General features: G+C 39.3%; 1 protein-coding gene across 3 annotated transcripts in view; it reads left to right on the plus strand.

Moving 5' to 3' along the window:
• Positions 1-10,141: 10,141 nt before the first annotated feature.
• Positions 10,142-15,880, plus strand: part of SPAM1 (sperm adhesion molecule 1) — a 40,591-nt gene continuing 34,852 nt past the window's right edge. For 2 of the 3 annotated variants that reach the window (XM_082772978.1, XM_082772982.1), the window contains exon 1: positions 10,142-10,207. The gene's annotated coding sequence lies outside the window, so the exon portion shown is untranslated. Of the gene's footprint in view, positions 10,208-15,562; positions 15,684-15,880 lie in introns of those variants that run through there. The other variant, XM_082772979.1, reaches the window with a different exon arrangement.

Below are 15,880 nucleotides of genomic sequence, written 5' to 3' on the forward strand. Positions count from 1 at the left end.
TCCTTTGCAGAAATATTTTAAATTCCTTTTAAATTAAGGGAGACGGGGACTAGACCTCAGCCAATGAATAAGAAATAAATTGAGTTTAGAATGATCCTTCTTTAAAAGAAAAAAATATATAAATGAAATTCAGACTGTATCTTTCAAAAAAATTATTATTTTTTTTTTTTTAAGCACACTCTTGATAGGAAAAGTAGAAATCTTCTGACTGATTTTTTTTTTAGCATTCTGCTTCTGATGTAGGACTGAGAGACATGCTAACAGGATAAAAAATGGCATGGAGCTGGGACAGGGGAGGGTCAGGCTGGGTGTTAGGGAAAGGTTCTGCACCCAGAGGGTGGTCGGGCACTGGGACAGGCTCCTCAGGGCAGTGGTCACAGCACCAAGCCTGCCAGAACTCAAGAAGTGTTTGGACAGTGCTCTCAGACACAGGGTATGATTTTTGGGTGGTCCTGTGTGGAGCCAGGAGTTGGACTTGATGATCCCTATCAGTCCCTTCCAACTCAGGATATTCTATGATTCTATTATTCTATATGATAAAGTTGTACCTGCCTACATTAATGCATCTTATGTAAATGTTATTATATTCTGTAGTATTCTGGCATGGATCCAGCTCTCCAGGCCCAGGTTTCTCTCACCCAATATATCAATTGAACTGGGACAACTAAATTAGAAGCAAACATATTTGGTGGGGATAGGGGCACTTCCTGAGGATGACTTTAGGGTTTATCAGTAGGGTTTAGCTGTTTTTGAAGTCACACTTGAGCAGTAGCTGTTAGAGATGGCAGTTTGGTCAGAGGTGCCTATATCCCACCTCAGTTTTAAGCCAGGCATGTAAGTCCTGGTTTGGATCTGGGCCGTGTTTCCTCTTTAGTCAGAGGTACGATACCTTTCTAAGGAAGTACAAAACAGCTCTGCTGGACTGCTTCCTTCCATTGAGAGATACAAGTTTTCTTTACTTGTTTGCCTGTTTTTCCCCCCAACAACATAAATAATTTTTCAAGTGCTCTCCTGTTATTATATATTCAGAGGAAGACCTCAAAATCCAAGTTTCATTGGGAATTATAATTCTTGATTATTACAGCCCAGGAAGGCAACCAGCAAAGCACAGACCAATGGAACAAAACCTGATTTTCAGCTATTTCAGAAGTATCTAACAAGTTTCAATTTCTCTTTTTAAATGGTATGGGCAGCCCAGATGATTTTGTGAGGACAAATTAGCACACATTTTTGGTGTGCTAGTGACCAACTGCTGAGTGATGTGGTACTTCCCAAACCACAGCAGGTTACCCCATGTACATGCTAACTGTTCTCAATGGAAAAGCTGAACCAGCTTATGGCTTTTCTGCTAGCGTCCCTCTCCTTTTCAGGCCAGAGATTCAGGCTGTGTGAGAGCTGGCATCAATTCCTATCAGCTGCACCACTGTGATCAGACCACCCTCTCTTCTATGCTCCTGTAAGGAGTGTTTCTGGTTTCAGTTTTATAACTTTTTGGATTTCTGTTTTCGTCTCTTTGTGTTTCCTATTGCCTATGTTTCCTATTGGCTATATTTCACAATTATCAGGTGATGTGCTGGTATTTGAAAACATCTTGGGATTTAACTGTCATAGAACAACCAAAAAAAAATGAAAATGCCTAGACTTCAGACTGTGGATTCTTTTTTGGTGTCAACACCCTTAAGATTTAGGCATGTCAGAACTGTTATGATGGCCAAATTATTTTATGGATTGCAGTAGGAGTTAGGCACCTAAATAGGCCTGAAAACCTGTGCCTTTGCTCTCAGCAGCTGCCTGGTTAAAACCATCACACATGGCATGTAGAACATAATGCAGCATCTCATAATAAGTGAATAGAGTGAAACTCAGAGTGAAACAAATTGTTCTAGCTGTAGGCTTTTTCGCTGCAGAGGATTAGAGACCAGTTTATGTTATTTTACTCACTAAATGATAGTGACAAAGTTTACTAATCTCTATACATAAATGAGAATGAATGTTTTTAAGTATAACTAATACTTTCTTTTATTATAGTACAGTTCATGATTATTTCATGTCTTTTGAGCTTAAACATTTCTCAGTAATTGCACATGAAAATAATAATATATGGAATTAAACATCAGAGGATAGCTGATAATCATGGAAATATTTTAGTCAATGGTCTTTTGATGGTCTAAGCCAAAGCCATATGGAGTCAATATTAAGCTTCCCTTGGTTTCCATAGACCTTGTATTGAGCTGGGTGTCTCCTAGGGAATTATAAGACCCTGCAAGGGTCTTGAGACTTTGATGGGTGCCTCTTCTGTGCTAAAACATTCCTACAATAAATCAGATGGATGAAGGCATACATTGCAAGGAAAAAAAGTTTTGAAAATACCTGTATGGGTATCTAAATACAAAAAATACCTAAAAATATGTAAATATCTAAAAAGCATCTAAAACAAAATCTTAATTATCTAAGTTGTTAAAGGTTTTGATAGGTTACTAAGCATTTAGATAATTATAATAATAGTAATACTCTCTGTGATTTGGTATTTAACAATATTTGTTGGTATAAGATATGAGGATAACATTGTGTTCTTTCACATAAACAAAAGATTAACAACCATCAGCTAAATATCTGCATGTGTCTCACTAATACTGGAAACAGGGTACAGTTTTCAGTACATCTAGTCTTTTAGCAGAGGCAACCTTATTGAAAAGCTGCGAATGAGAACAGGACATACAGGAAAACTGCTTTGACATTACCGGCTGCTGATGACCCTCCTAGGCTGTTCCATGAATCACTCTGAAATGGGAAATCTCATACTGATTCTGAATTTCAGGTAATTCAGAAGCTCCATTTGTGGTAATGTCTAGTATTAAAACCCTGTACTGTATTTCTCACTGGCTTTATGTCGATAAAGATATCTTCTCTTTTTGCTCCCATTTACTGTCATCTTGGAAAAGGACAGATGTTTGAAGCTGGCACCTGATTACAGTCATACGGTGAAGAGGCTGTAAAATTCATGGTCTCATTCCTTCATCTAGATCCAATCAGGCAAACCCCATCTGCATGTGTAGCCAGTTACGAGGAACAGATCCAAGTAACAGCAAGGTTAAGTAGGCATTTCAAATTAAATCAGAAATTCTGATCTGAACGAACAGATCCAAACAACAGCAAGGTTAAGTTAGTGTTTCAAATTAAATCAGAAATTCTGATCTCATGTAGGCAGCCGTTGTCTCAACCATCCTAATTTATTCAGAACTAAACCATTTTCCTCACATTAGCCTGGAGGCAGCTGAAGGGTAATGCTGTACCTTCTTGCCCATTTCTGCTGCTTGATCTTGCAGACAAGGATTTTTCTTTATCACTCAGCCAGTTCCAGATGTCTGGATGTTGATCTTAATCCCAGGCTGGGGCCTTGCTGTGTATCAGATTGACAGTCAAGTGCAAAATAGGTTTGCCTTAGCATAATTCAGGTGCTTAACTTGCTGAAATGATGGTTAAACTTACAGAAAAAAAAAAACTATTAGATACAGCATATAAACTCTGTACAGATGCATGACACACTCATTGTAATTGTATATTGTTTTGAAATCGAAGGGAATAGGACATCTAATCAGTTAGATGTTTGTTTCTGTTATTCTTATTTTCATGTAGAGGGGATTAAAGCTAAAGTACCTATCTGAGCCTTAGTACTCTGTTATGACAGATTATTTTATGCTGACCTTGAATAATTTAGTCACCATAGTTATTGTCTTGACAATAACGCAGCAAATTACAGACTTGTATATTTTTGTGTATACTTCCACCTTGTTCTTCACTGCTGGAAGTTTGAGGAGTACCATTTTAAGAAAATTACAGAATTACATTTAAATCTTAATTTATCTTTTATCTTTTTCTACAAGACTCCTGCTTGGGGAGGATGCAGTATTTTCTGAAAACAGGCCCAGTTAAAATAAAAAAAAAAAAAAAAAGAAAAAGAAAAAAAGAAAAGGATTCAAACCTGTAGCAAATTCAGAAATATTGTGGCTTGTCTCTGCTATGTGAACTGGTGAAATTAATCAATGGGGATGATTACTCAGTACTCAGATGAGTTTTCACTGATGGACTTTCTATGGGAAACAAAGTCTCAACTACATGTGTATGTGACTTCCTCAGTGTTTTGAAGTGAGATGTTGACTGTTGTTATAGACTTTTGTTCTTCTGATTCTTCAGGATTTTTTGTAGCTGTTTTGAGAGGGTGGAAAAGGTGAAATGTGGCATGAACTGGAACATCTAATTATCACTTAGTAACACGCATTGCAGGAGGTTAAGATTCAAGTTCTTTCCTAAAGTAATATTGGACAGAAGTGTTGCAGCACCATCTTATCAAAACATCATGCTTGAGATCCTTATTCAGACAAGTTCTGACATTCAGTAAAGGCGAGCCTCCTGGAAAGAAAGTCAAGGTTCTGCTATTCCAAGGATATTATAACTGTATGTACTAATAATGACATCAAATCTAGTTTCTGCTAGGATTTGGGGTAAATATCAGTTCTAGAAAACAGGAGCTTATTAGTTCTTCCTGAGATATGTGTTTTTGTAAGGATTTTCTCTCAGCAGATAAGAAAGATTATCTTGAAATCTGCCAGGACTGGCTGCAGTTGCACCTTAGGTGTGACTGTAGAAAATGTAGTTCTTTCTTTAACCCTCACTGGATGTGGCTGATGAAGGCTTGAGCACTGGTTCTCTTTAGATGTGTTTAGGGCTGGAGCAGTTCTGCATTTTCCTGCCACATGGGGAACATGGAATAAGTCTCATGGAGCTCTTCAGCAAAGAAATGCCTAACCTATTCCCAGACGTTCGGACACAGGTTGTTAAAATTATCCCATCTTTTCTGGTCATCTCTGCATCTATCAGAGCGATCTGTGTTAAGCAAATGGGACATATGCATGTTTCTCCCAGAGAGTGGGAGCAGAAATGGCTGCTCAGCATTGAGGGAAATATCCTTAGTTTAAAAGACTGGATTTCTGAAGTAAAGACTACTACATGTCTCTGCTACCAAGGAAATCACTCTTTATTAGAAAACAACCTAGACTTAACTAGCATTCAGTTAAGGCAACAGGAATACTGAAGATTTAATTGTAACTCCTGGGTCTAAGAAGGAAGTGGTGTTTCTATAGGTAGTAAAATGCTTTTCTAGAGTTTCCTGAGTATATTGCTTTTATAAAAATAACACACTTTTTATATATATATTTTTTATATTCTGCGTCATGATCTCTTGTATTCTAAATATAAAAAAAAAGAATCTGAGTCTATTAAAATAAAAAAAAAATCTTTTGTTATATTTTCAATCCATGTAAAATAAAAGAAAACATGCAATTTCCAGCCTGGTCTTGTCTTTATCTACATGAGTTTCTGGCTGGTAGAATGAAATATTTCTTCTCTACATCACATATATCATGTTCTTCTCTTGTTACAATATAGACTTCAGTAGCAGTGACTCACTTCCACAACAAGGTGGAGCAGATGGAGGAAACTTAGCATGTCTGTACCGATGTCCAGAAATAGGATACGGACTCTGAAGTGCAGCCCCAGACCAGTTCTGCTTAGTTGGCAACTGAAGGAAGCACAGGAAAAACTGCAGTTGGAATTAGATGACTTACAACAGTTTCCTAAAACATGTAGATCTTAGAGGCAGGCCTGATACTAGATTTCCCAGAACTTATGAAATAAGTGCTGGCAATGTTTGTTTATCTCCTCAGACTATACCTTTGAAACAAGAGAAAACACAGAATATGGAGCTTCTCTTGCCTTCCTTTACCACCCAATTTCCCCCAAGGGCACTCAGCTCCTGGGCCTTTAGTTTCATTAGAACTTTCATCTGGGATGGCAACATGCTGCATATTTTGACAAGCAAAACTGAAAAGAGAAGTGGAACAGAAATGCAGGAACTGTGTCATGAGAATTGCACATAGATGATACCCACACCTGCTGGGGAACTGGGCTTCACAAGGGATGAAGTTCACTACCACTGAAAGCTGGCAAAATCCTTCCAGTCACCATGACAACAGTGTCAAACTTCCATTCAAGAAATGTGCAGGACTCCTAAAACTGAAATTTGATTCATTATGGTAATTGACACACGTCTATAAAAGACAGAAAGGGCAAAAAATGTAAAATTTGTATCCACATTTGACTCATCCTTAAAACATGTTAATAAAATCTTTCACTTTTTTTTTTTTTTTGAAAAGACTTCACAATACTCTCTCTAGTACCTGTATTTATTCTATCTAGTCCATAAGGAATACTTAATGTCAAAGAGCATTATAGAAAATATGCTAAATTTGTGAGTTTTAGCCAGCTGTTTGATGTATAACATTGGCATTTTAAAGCTCCTGCTGAATTTTTAAACCATTTGGAAAATAAATCAGAGACGTCAGTGGGACTTCTCTGACTTACGCCAGCTGGGAATTTGACCCTGAGTGTTTTAGAACAGGCTAATTGCCAATCAATAGGAAAAAAAATCAGTTGGTATGTGAAAAATAGCATTCAGCTGCCAATTCAGTCCTCGGCTTTTCCGGTGGATTTTTTTCCAAGAAAATTGTCTCAATGATTTTAGTGGTGCCCAGGTAGAGGTTGCAGGTTCTGCTTGATGCTGCCATGGCCTCACAGGCATTTCAGGGCAGGGGAGAAGGAACCAGGAAGAACATGAAATGGGGATACAGCCATGTGGGACTTGTGTGCTGGGACCATTTCTCTCAGCAGATAGATAGAGAAAAACAAAGGATTGACTATCAACACAGAGCCAAAGGAAGGAGCCTGGGTGACTGTGTCAAACTGGTCATTATCCTGGGAGCTACTATGGGTTGAGATAGGTATTACATAGCAAAACAGAGTGTCTAAAACTAGCACAAACTCTCTAATCCTAACCAGATTCCTAAACACACAGAGGAAGAAGCATGGTGCCAGTGAAAGATGATCTGTGTAGGACGTAGGGACATTGATGCTCAGTGTGTGGACCAAGCACATAGCAAATAGAAAGAAGACAAATGCTGAACTTGAACCAAGTGCTCAGCACAAAACTGGCCAACATCTGCCCCAGATGGGAGTCCACAGCATCACTGGAGTATGGGTTCCTGTTAGAGGTGCTGAAGACCCTCTTTTGAGCAGCAGCCTTGTAGTTATAGCATTTGCCAGGAGCTGACCTCACCAGAAAGCTATAGAATTTGGTTTTGCTCTTCATTCTGATGTCGACAGTCCTAAAGTTTTATCTTGCCAACTTGATAGATAAGGCCTATGATTACATGATATTTTGGGTAAAACAGAAGATTCAAGGCCAAATAGAAGACCTAAAACAATATTTGGCCTAGTTTCTTACTTTTTCCCTGTACTTGAATATATGAGACTGCTAGCAAGCTGCTCATTAGACACTCCAGAACTGATATAGTGACCCAGTAATACCGGTCATTTCATCTGTTCTTGCTAATAACTTTTCCAGTCATATGCAGAATGGATAAAACAACACAATCTGAGAGATGGCACACTGGCATCTCCCCATCTTGGATTCCTACCTCTTGGCAGCTTGGCTTGTGCAGCAGGTCTGCTGTTCTTGGCTGAGTAGCCGGCACAGCAATAGCCCAAGTGGAATTATCTATTTTTAAGCTGCTTTCTGCATCAGCAGAATCTGGAAGCAGTTATGTAAGTCCAAAAGAGCATCAAATCTCTCTCCTACCCATCCCAAACTCACAGTTCTTTTCCCTGAGGTTAAAGCCCTACTCTGAGAAGTCAGCTCCAGGCAGATGATTTTCCTAGGATGTGCATTCATCAGTTACTGCTGGCATAGTACAGTGAAGATGGGTGTTACACAAGCAAATAATAATGCCACTAATATGTGCTATTATTAAGGCTATTAAAATACCAACTGGCATTGCAGAAAATTTGTTGTCATTAACTACATATTAGAGCTTTATAATGAACTATAAGTGTGACCACTCCTGGGCAATCTTGGCAGATACTAGAGCTTTGGAGGAACCCATTTACATCACAAGTTGGTTGAGGTGGCATTGTGTACTGTGGTGGGATTTGAAGGCAGAGCAGCAAGGGCAATGGTGGGCAGCACTGATGAGGCAAGCTTTGGGTGTAGTGCTGCAAATAGGGTGTGCTCCTCAGGACTGCCAGCACCCTGGTCTACCTGCACTCTGGTTCACCACGCTGCCACCCTTCACGTGCTGGTGAGCTCCAAGCAGAAAAAGGAATGACCACGACATGTACCCAAGCTACATCCAGGTGGTTTGTCTGAGCATTGCAAAGCTCTGGAGGAAAGGGGAGGGTGAGGGTGAGATGTGACTGCTGGAATCTGGGGCCCTGTCTACTCTTTGGAGGGGTGAAGCACTGACAGTTGAGCTGCAGGGCTACTTGGTGGTGGCCATCAGAAAATTCCTTGGCTGGTGTATTTGCTAACTCCTGCAAATCTACCATTGCTTTTCTCTATGTGGAACATTTCCTACAGTACTGGCTGGCAAAATAAAGAGTATAGAAGACGTGATAGCATTTATGAAGGTGAGCATTTGCTTGGTGCTAGCTTTCTTGGTATGCAGAAATCAGCATAAAGGAACCAGAGTCTATGAAAAGAAAGTTCTTTATAGTGCCACCAAACCTCCAAAAGAGAAATCCGCTTTTTCTGTAGCAGACAAGCTTTATTTACATGGTCTGCCTACTTGTTGAATATAATGCAGTACCTGAATTTTACATTAAAATCTTTACATTTTTATGTGCTGTCCTTTTTCAGGATAGGTTAATGAATAATATACACAGTTTTATTAGGTTTTCTGTGTGACTTGATATATCTGACCAGATCAATCAAATTCTTTCAACCAAGCTCCAAGGCAACTGTTAATCGAAAAAGAAATATAAAATTTACTTTTAAGAGATTTTCTCTCCATTCAAATAAAATTTGCTGTTTCCTCAAGAGGATCTTCAAAGAAAATTTGCTCATTAAAATATTAATTGGAAATAGAGAGAAAAGGGTCATGGATGGAGTCACATATTTATTGAAACCTGCCTAGAGGAATTTGATCGCCTAGTTTCTCAAATAGGCTTTGTAGCATTGATCAATTCATTGCATTGAGAAACATGGCCAGATAACCTTTCTGATCTTTTCTTTGCTCAGCAGAAGCTTTGATAATGTAGAAATGATCAAAGATAGTGGGAGTTACGACTTTTTTTATAGTATCTCCCAGGAAAGGATCGCTTCCAAAATAAGGTAAACCTGTCTGGTGATTGAAAAGAGAAAGGCGACATCACCTTTCCTTATTCAAGACTTTTAAACATATTTTTAAACAATGCCATTCAACTCCTGACCCCAGAAAGGGCAACCTAATAGTTAAATCATCTAAGAGCATTGTCCAAATGTGCTTGAATTCCAGCAGGCTCGGTGTTGTGACCACTGCCCTGGGGAGCCTGTCCCCGTGCCCAACCACCTCTGGGTGCAGAACCTTTCCCCAGCCTGACCCTTCCCTGTCCCAGCTCCATGCCGTTCCCTCGGGTCCTGTCGCTGTCCCCAGAGAGCAGAGCTCAGTGCCTGCCCCTCCGCTCCCCTCGTGAGGGAGCTGCAGGCCGCCATGAGGCCTCCCTCAGCCTGCTCTGCTCTGGGCTGAACAAACCAAATGGCTTCAGCCAGTCCTAATAAGTCATCAGAAATAAAATATTTCTATACTAGGGCTGCCCAGATATCCCCATTGCCTTTATCTAATATTGCTTTTCAGTGAGTGATGTCTAACTTGAATATGGAGGCCTAGTGCACTGGTTCAAGAAGACTCCAGTAAAAAGTACAAACACACTCAAATCAAGCCTTAGACTGTCCCTTGGGCTGCATATTCATGCCTACACTTCAGAAGCTTCCAGAGTTTTTCAGTTTTCATTATCTTTACATCTCTGATTAGGGACTTGTGGTTCTACAAAGCATGGAGTGCTTCTGTCTGCATACCAAGAGCCCTCAGCTCCTCCTGATTTCAAACACTCGGGGGAGGTTAGGATTGCTTTGTTTGCCCTGCCAAAGAGTACATGCTGTAACAAGTGAATGTGGGCATAAGTGGTGTGCCACAAACTTCACTCCGTGCCACTTAAGGAAGGACGGGGAGAACTGGATATCCGCCAGCCAGTATAAAGGTAAGGTAACTTGGGAACAGGTAGTTCTGGTAGCTTTCTCCTGCAGAGCCCTGTAAGCAGCAGATCTCATCAGAACCAGGTAAAATCTCTGCATGAATTTGCTTATCTTAGTTTAAGCCTGCTACTGTTTGAACTGGGTCATTTCTAAGCTAAGGGTGGGATTCGGGTGTATCCCATCTAACTTCCAGTTGCTGCCCCAGAGTGACATAGGACTCTTGTACATCCTGTGTCATAGCTGCCAACCCCATGGAGATATCTGGGATAGAACAGGGCAGTTCCTAGATGCTTGTAAGTAGACACGTGGGTCATCACCAAGTGTTTTTACAACCGTTTGCACTGTTTTTGGGGGGAACTTAGCAGGCATAAATTTATGTTTAGTCAAGAAATTTCTGTGTCCTAATCCATTGGGACACTCAGAAAGATGGTTTGTAGTGTACTGGTAGCAATCATAATGAGATAACGATGCTTATGTCTAGTATGCAGACGTTACCGAACTCCTAAAATCCTCTGCTCAGATATTTCCTAGCTCTCTAGACCACTGTGTTCCTTCAGCACATCAAGCTTTCCTAGTAATGTCTCATCACCAGCTGACTCCTCTTGACATGTGGCTACTGGGACACTCATTTCACACTCACGCCTAGGTAGGATTCTCTAGGATTCTCAGCTATCTGACCTGCAGATGATGACTCGCTAAGTGTCTATAGAGCATATTTCCTGGACATTTGAGGGAGAGCCAGCTAATCTTGATAAACACCAACTGTATCCCATTTTATTCAACAGCCTAGTATTGTAGGCAATTCATCCAAAAGACTTGTTTGTTGATCTTGTTTGGGAGCAGAGACCTAAACCGAGGCCTAATGTACATTTAAGCTTGGTGAATCTTCACATAGACATGCAAAGAATAAGAGTTTATTTAGCTGAATCATTACAGTGATGGGAAAAATAGAGAGCTTTTGTTCTTTGTACTTATTATGTGATGCTATTTGTAGTTGCTCAGAGCAGAAAGCCAAAGATGAGAGTATCATGGGACTGTGAGAGCCAGCAACTCTATGACAGATGGACAGCTGAAAGCTGAGGTGACCCCAGCACAGGTTATGCCCTCACCAAAGAGTGCAGTCCCATGGAGGCTGGACATGGAAGGCAGGCCTAGATGCTGGTAACAGGGATCCATCAACAGCCCCATCAGAAGCCAAGTGATGTGCCAGGTTCAGGGGTTGTTCAGGGAGCCCAGTCAGAAGCAGCAGGAGATGGCGCCAGAGATGAGATGGTGGTGTGGGTCCAAGAGATCCACAAAAGAGACAGGGACAGGGATGGAGAAGTTGGCTCCTCTGTAAAATTGCTGGGGTAAGAAATGACAACCTTGACCTTAGCTGAAATGGGGTACAGGGCCATGGGCAGGAGTGGAAGGATGCCCCAGGGGAGGGTAGGCAGGGGCAGAAAGTCCATTAGTACCCTCAGGGCTATGACAGAGAATTGTTTCAGCTCCTTTTGTGGAACGCTCACCAAGATATGGAAAATAAGGGCTGCAGATATGAGATGAGCAATGCCATGAGAAACTTTGCAAGCAATAGCAATAAAGCTGTGGCATATGTATCTTTCCTAAAACCTTGGTGTAGTAGGAAGGAGGCTTAGGTTCTCTAAATTCCCACTAATGTTTGCTAGCTGGATGTTTATTTTGAGAAAGGCAGGTCAAGAGAGTTTTTTGAAACCTACAGGTAACACATTTACAAACATGGATGAAGTGCTGTATTAAGATCTTTTCAAACTGCTCTTGCTTATATCCTTAGCATATTTTGTGGTCACAGAAAAGTCTGTGATTACTTTTTCACTTTCAAAGAATTGCTTAATTCATCATCTTCATGAGATTTGCTGTAGAAATACAATCACCAATTGCTCCTAACACAATTTCTTTGTCTGACTGGAATTTACATATTTACTAAAGCAATGTCTGTCTCATTTAATTTTGAATTGAATAGAGAAAGGTCAGTAATGTAGAGAAAGAAAAATACAAGGAAAATTAAAACAGATTTGAGGGAACCTCCTTTAGTAATGAGATAAATAAAGCAAATGAGTAGTTACCACACAGAATCTCCACTGACAGGCTTAGAAAACCCTCCAAGTCACTTAGCACTTAAAAGCCATTAAATTCTATTTGTTTATTCACAGTTCCCTCCGTTTTTGCACATTTTAGCACAAAGCTTCAAGTATGCTAAGTAGACAGAAAAAAAAATAAAATCAGGATCTTTATGCACAGAAATAGCAAGTAACTCAAAATATACATTGCTCCCTGTGGGAAAAAACAGCTGAACTCTGTGAATAGTGCTTACTAAAAATTGTCCTGGAGGATACTGAGCATCATTTCACAAATATAGCTCTATTTGTCAAATTTATTCAAATTTATTTACATGTACACAGACAGGCCTTCTATAAACATTGTAGCATTGGTTCCTGCTCTTAACAGTGTTAATGTTGATAACAAGACTAGGTGTCTGAATTTTATTGTGTACATTAATTCCCACTGGTTTGGCAGTGTACACAGTAAAATAACTACTTAACAGACATAAGTATGTGATACAATATAGAAAATAACTCTCAGAATTGACACATAGTCAAGATGATATCTTCCATCTAAATCAATGACTATAGTAATGGTAGGAATATTCCAAAAAGTCATGTTCTTCTCTCAGAAACAAAGTTAGGGAAAGAATGTGATGCTGGCAAGAAGACAAACTCAGTTAGTACAACATGGTAGAGCCTGTTAATCTTTGGCAGCTCACTGTTTTTGCACATGCAATAAAGACAGTGCTTTCACTTGAAAATATTCATATGAAGGTAATAAAATCATCTTTTATGCAGTTGAGCAATATATGAAATAGAATAGTTTTTCTGCTGTATTTACATCTTTTTCTAAAATAAGAAAACATAATGTCAGAACAAGGCCTGTCATACCCCTGTTTATCAGTATGCTGGGGAAGCATATTTTCTGGTAAACTTGTTACTATTAGTTCAACATGTAAGCAGTATAAAGAGCCCGTAAGCAGGCCCTTTTTATTAGTGCTTGTAGTAATAGGACAAGGGGTAATGATATTATCTAAAAGAGGGTAGATTTAGATTAGATACTAGGTAGAAATTCTTTGTTGTGAGTGTTATGATACACTGGAACAGGTTGCCCAGAGAAGCTGTGGATGCCCCATCCCTGGAAGTGTTCAAGGCTAGGTTGGATGGGGCTTTGAGCAACCTGGTCTGGTGCAAGTGTCCCTATCCATGGCAGGGGGGTTGGACTAGATGATGTTTAAGGTCCCTTCCAACCCAACCCAATCCAACCCAACCCCACCCAACCCAACCCAACCCATTCTATGATGCGTAGAATTATAGATTCTAGAATTACAACTCTGTAATTCTATGATAACTTCCAATCAACAAAGAAAGATTCTAGAAGTGAGAATGCAAGTTGTTTTTTTTTTTCTTGTATTAAATCATAAATAAATTTTCACTAATTGAAATGTAACTCCTCCTTTTCCTAACAAGATGAGGAGGAAGAAAAGTGCAACAGGCAGTGTAAGAACCTATGGGTTCAGAATTCAGTCACTTTTCCCCTAGATTAAGATCCTGAAGGGAGATGCTCTGGCCATGATGTGACAGCCACCAGTTGCAGAGGAGCACACCAGTGGAGGATCCAGATCTGTTCCTGCTCAGGATCATGTCAGTGCTGCTGGCCAGGTTTCACCCTCAGAGCCAGGGCAGACCCAGGGCTTCTGCCTGTGGGTTTCTCAGAGGCAATAGGCAAGGCCTGGGAGAAAAAAAGAAAAAAGGAAAAAAAAAAGATTAGGAACAACGGTGTGAGAGCCTAATTTTCAACTGCGTTTTCCAGCAGTTATGCCCTCTTATTTCCAAGGGATTCAGATAATGTAACCCAGATGCTTCGCTGGCTATCACTTTAGAGATTCAAAAGTGGTTCATTATTTTCTTTCTTTCTTTTTTTTTTTTTTTTCTTTTTTCTTTTTTTCCTTCAGTCAGGAAATGAAAAAATCCTTTTATAGCTGTTTCATTTCAACAGATGATTTTGCCATCAGCTTTTTAACTACTAACTAAATACAAAATCAAAATGAAAATGAAAAGTCATTTCAACTGACAAACTTTGTTCCAGACTCTTTCAATATCGTTGCAACCTTCTCCCCTCTTGTTACTGAAATTTTATGATGGGCAAAAATTAAATCATTTTATACATCTTCAAAATATATTTTATTAAAAGTAGTAGCACTTTTTTAATGCAAAGCAACTTTTCTAGCAGCTCTACCTCCCACACTTAAATTCAACCTTCCACGGTAAATTCAAACTACTCTTTAAAACATTTATTAGACATGTTCTGCAGAATGCTACACATCCTCTGCTCATTTCCATGTGTGCAGAGGGTGTTTGACATCTTAAAGCCGGAGATGTTTAGAATGCAAATAAACGAGCAAGGGTGCTATTTTTTTCTAATGCTTACACCGTGGACATGTTTAAGAATGTATTTTACCAACAAGCTCCAGCTGATTTAAATAGAATTCAGTGTTTGAAATGCTTTTCAGCCTAGATGCTTAAGTAGTTAATAGGACCTAAACCTTGCTCCCTCTACTCTAATGTATATTGATAATGATATTTCAGGGATTACAGCACTGAAAATAGGAATGGGAAATAAAATCCAAATTAAAGTAAGAACTATGGCTTGAGAAGTGGGTTCAGTAACTGACCTGCATCTTTCTGTGATCCTTGCCCAAACACTAAAAAATGCTAAGCTTGAATTCTTGGAAAAAGAGTAGAGAATTTTCTTTTTATTTTTCCTGTCACAGTCAATGCACCTTGCAACAATTTCGCTTTTTAAATTGGAAATAGAAATAGCAACAAATACCACAAGAAATCCTTCATTTGATAATCCTACTAAACTCAAGAACAGAGAAATTACTAGAAATTGAATCAGAAAACCTCACCTGGGAAAGCTGCCTGGTTCAGGAAACTTTGATGAGTTTCAGTTACTGTTGGATAGCTTTTTGCAAGCTGATCAAAGCTTCTGAACATTTAGGACTCTGAATATCCTTTTATTAATGAAAAGTTGTTTTTTTTTTGCAATATTAGTAGTTATGTATATAGCTTCAGATTTTATACTTTAAGCAACAATTTAGGCAACATAGAAAGTTTGTCATGTTAAAAAGTCAGGGAAGCAGACAGCAAGTTTACTGGCTTTGGGCAGAATTGAAGGTTTTTCCCTTTGGGGCTTGAATGCTGTTTTCTGTACTGCAAAAGAGCAAATACCTCAAAGAACTTCTACTCGAAGGTTCACAAGCCAGCTGTTCCTTTCTACCACATATAAGCTGCAAGACTCAACAAAACATTGCTATCCCCCACTGCTTCAGCAAAACTCTTCTTCTCCCTCAATCATCTGCTTTAATTCTGCCAGAATTCTCCATATTCCCTAGCCAGAGGTTTTATCCAGCTGAGTTCAGTGATAGACATTCACCCATCGGCAAACACAGCTGCTTCTGAAATCGTGCTTGACTGGAATATATCCCTGAGAGGTGAGTGGTATAATAAGGTTTTCTTTCTCGTAGTGAAAACTTTGTGTGAGTCTGTTCTTCAGGACTAATCTAATTAAGAATACCAACAAGAGTCACAATAGCTAATGGGTTTGTAAGCTGATTAACATAATGAGAAATATATATTAATGTTAACTAATTAAATTGGGAAAATGATGATTGAAAGAAAATATATTCTT

The sequence above is a fragment of the Aythya marila genome, assembly GCF_965140915.1.
Source record: "Aythya marila genome assembly, chromosome: 1".
Classification (NCBI taxonomy): domain Eukaryota; kingdom Metazoa; phylum Chordata; class Aves; order Anseriformes; family Anatidae; genus Aythya; species Aythya marila.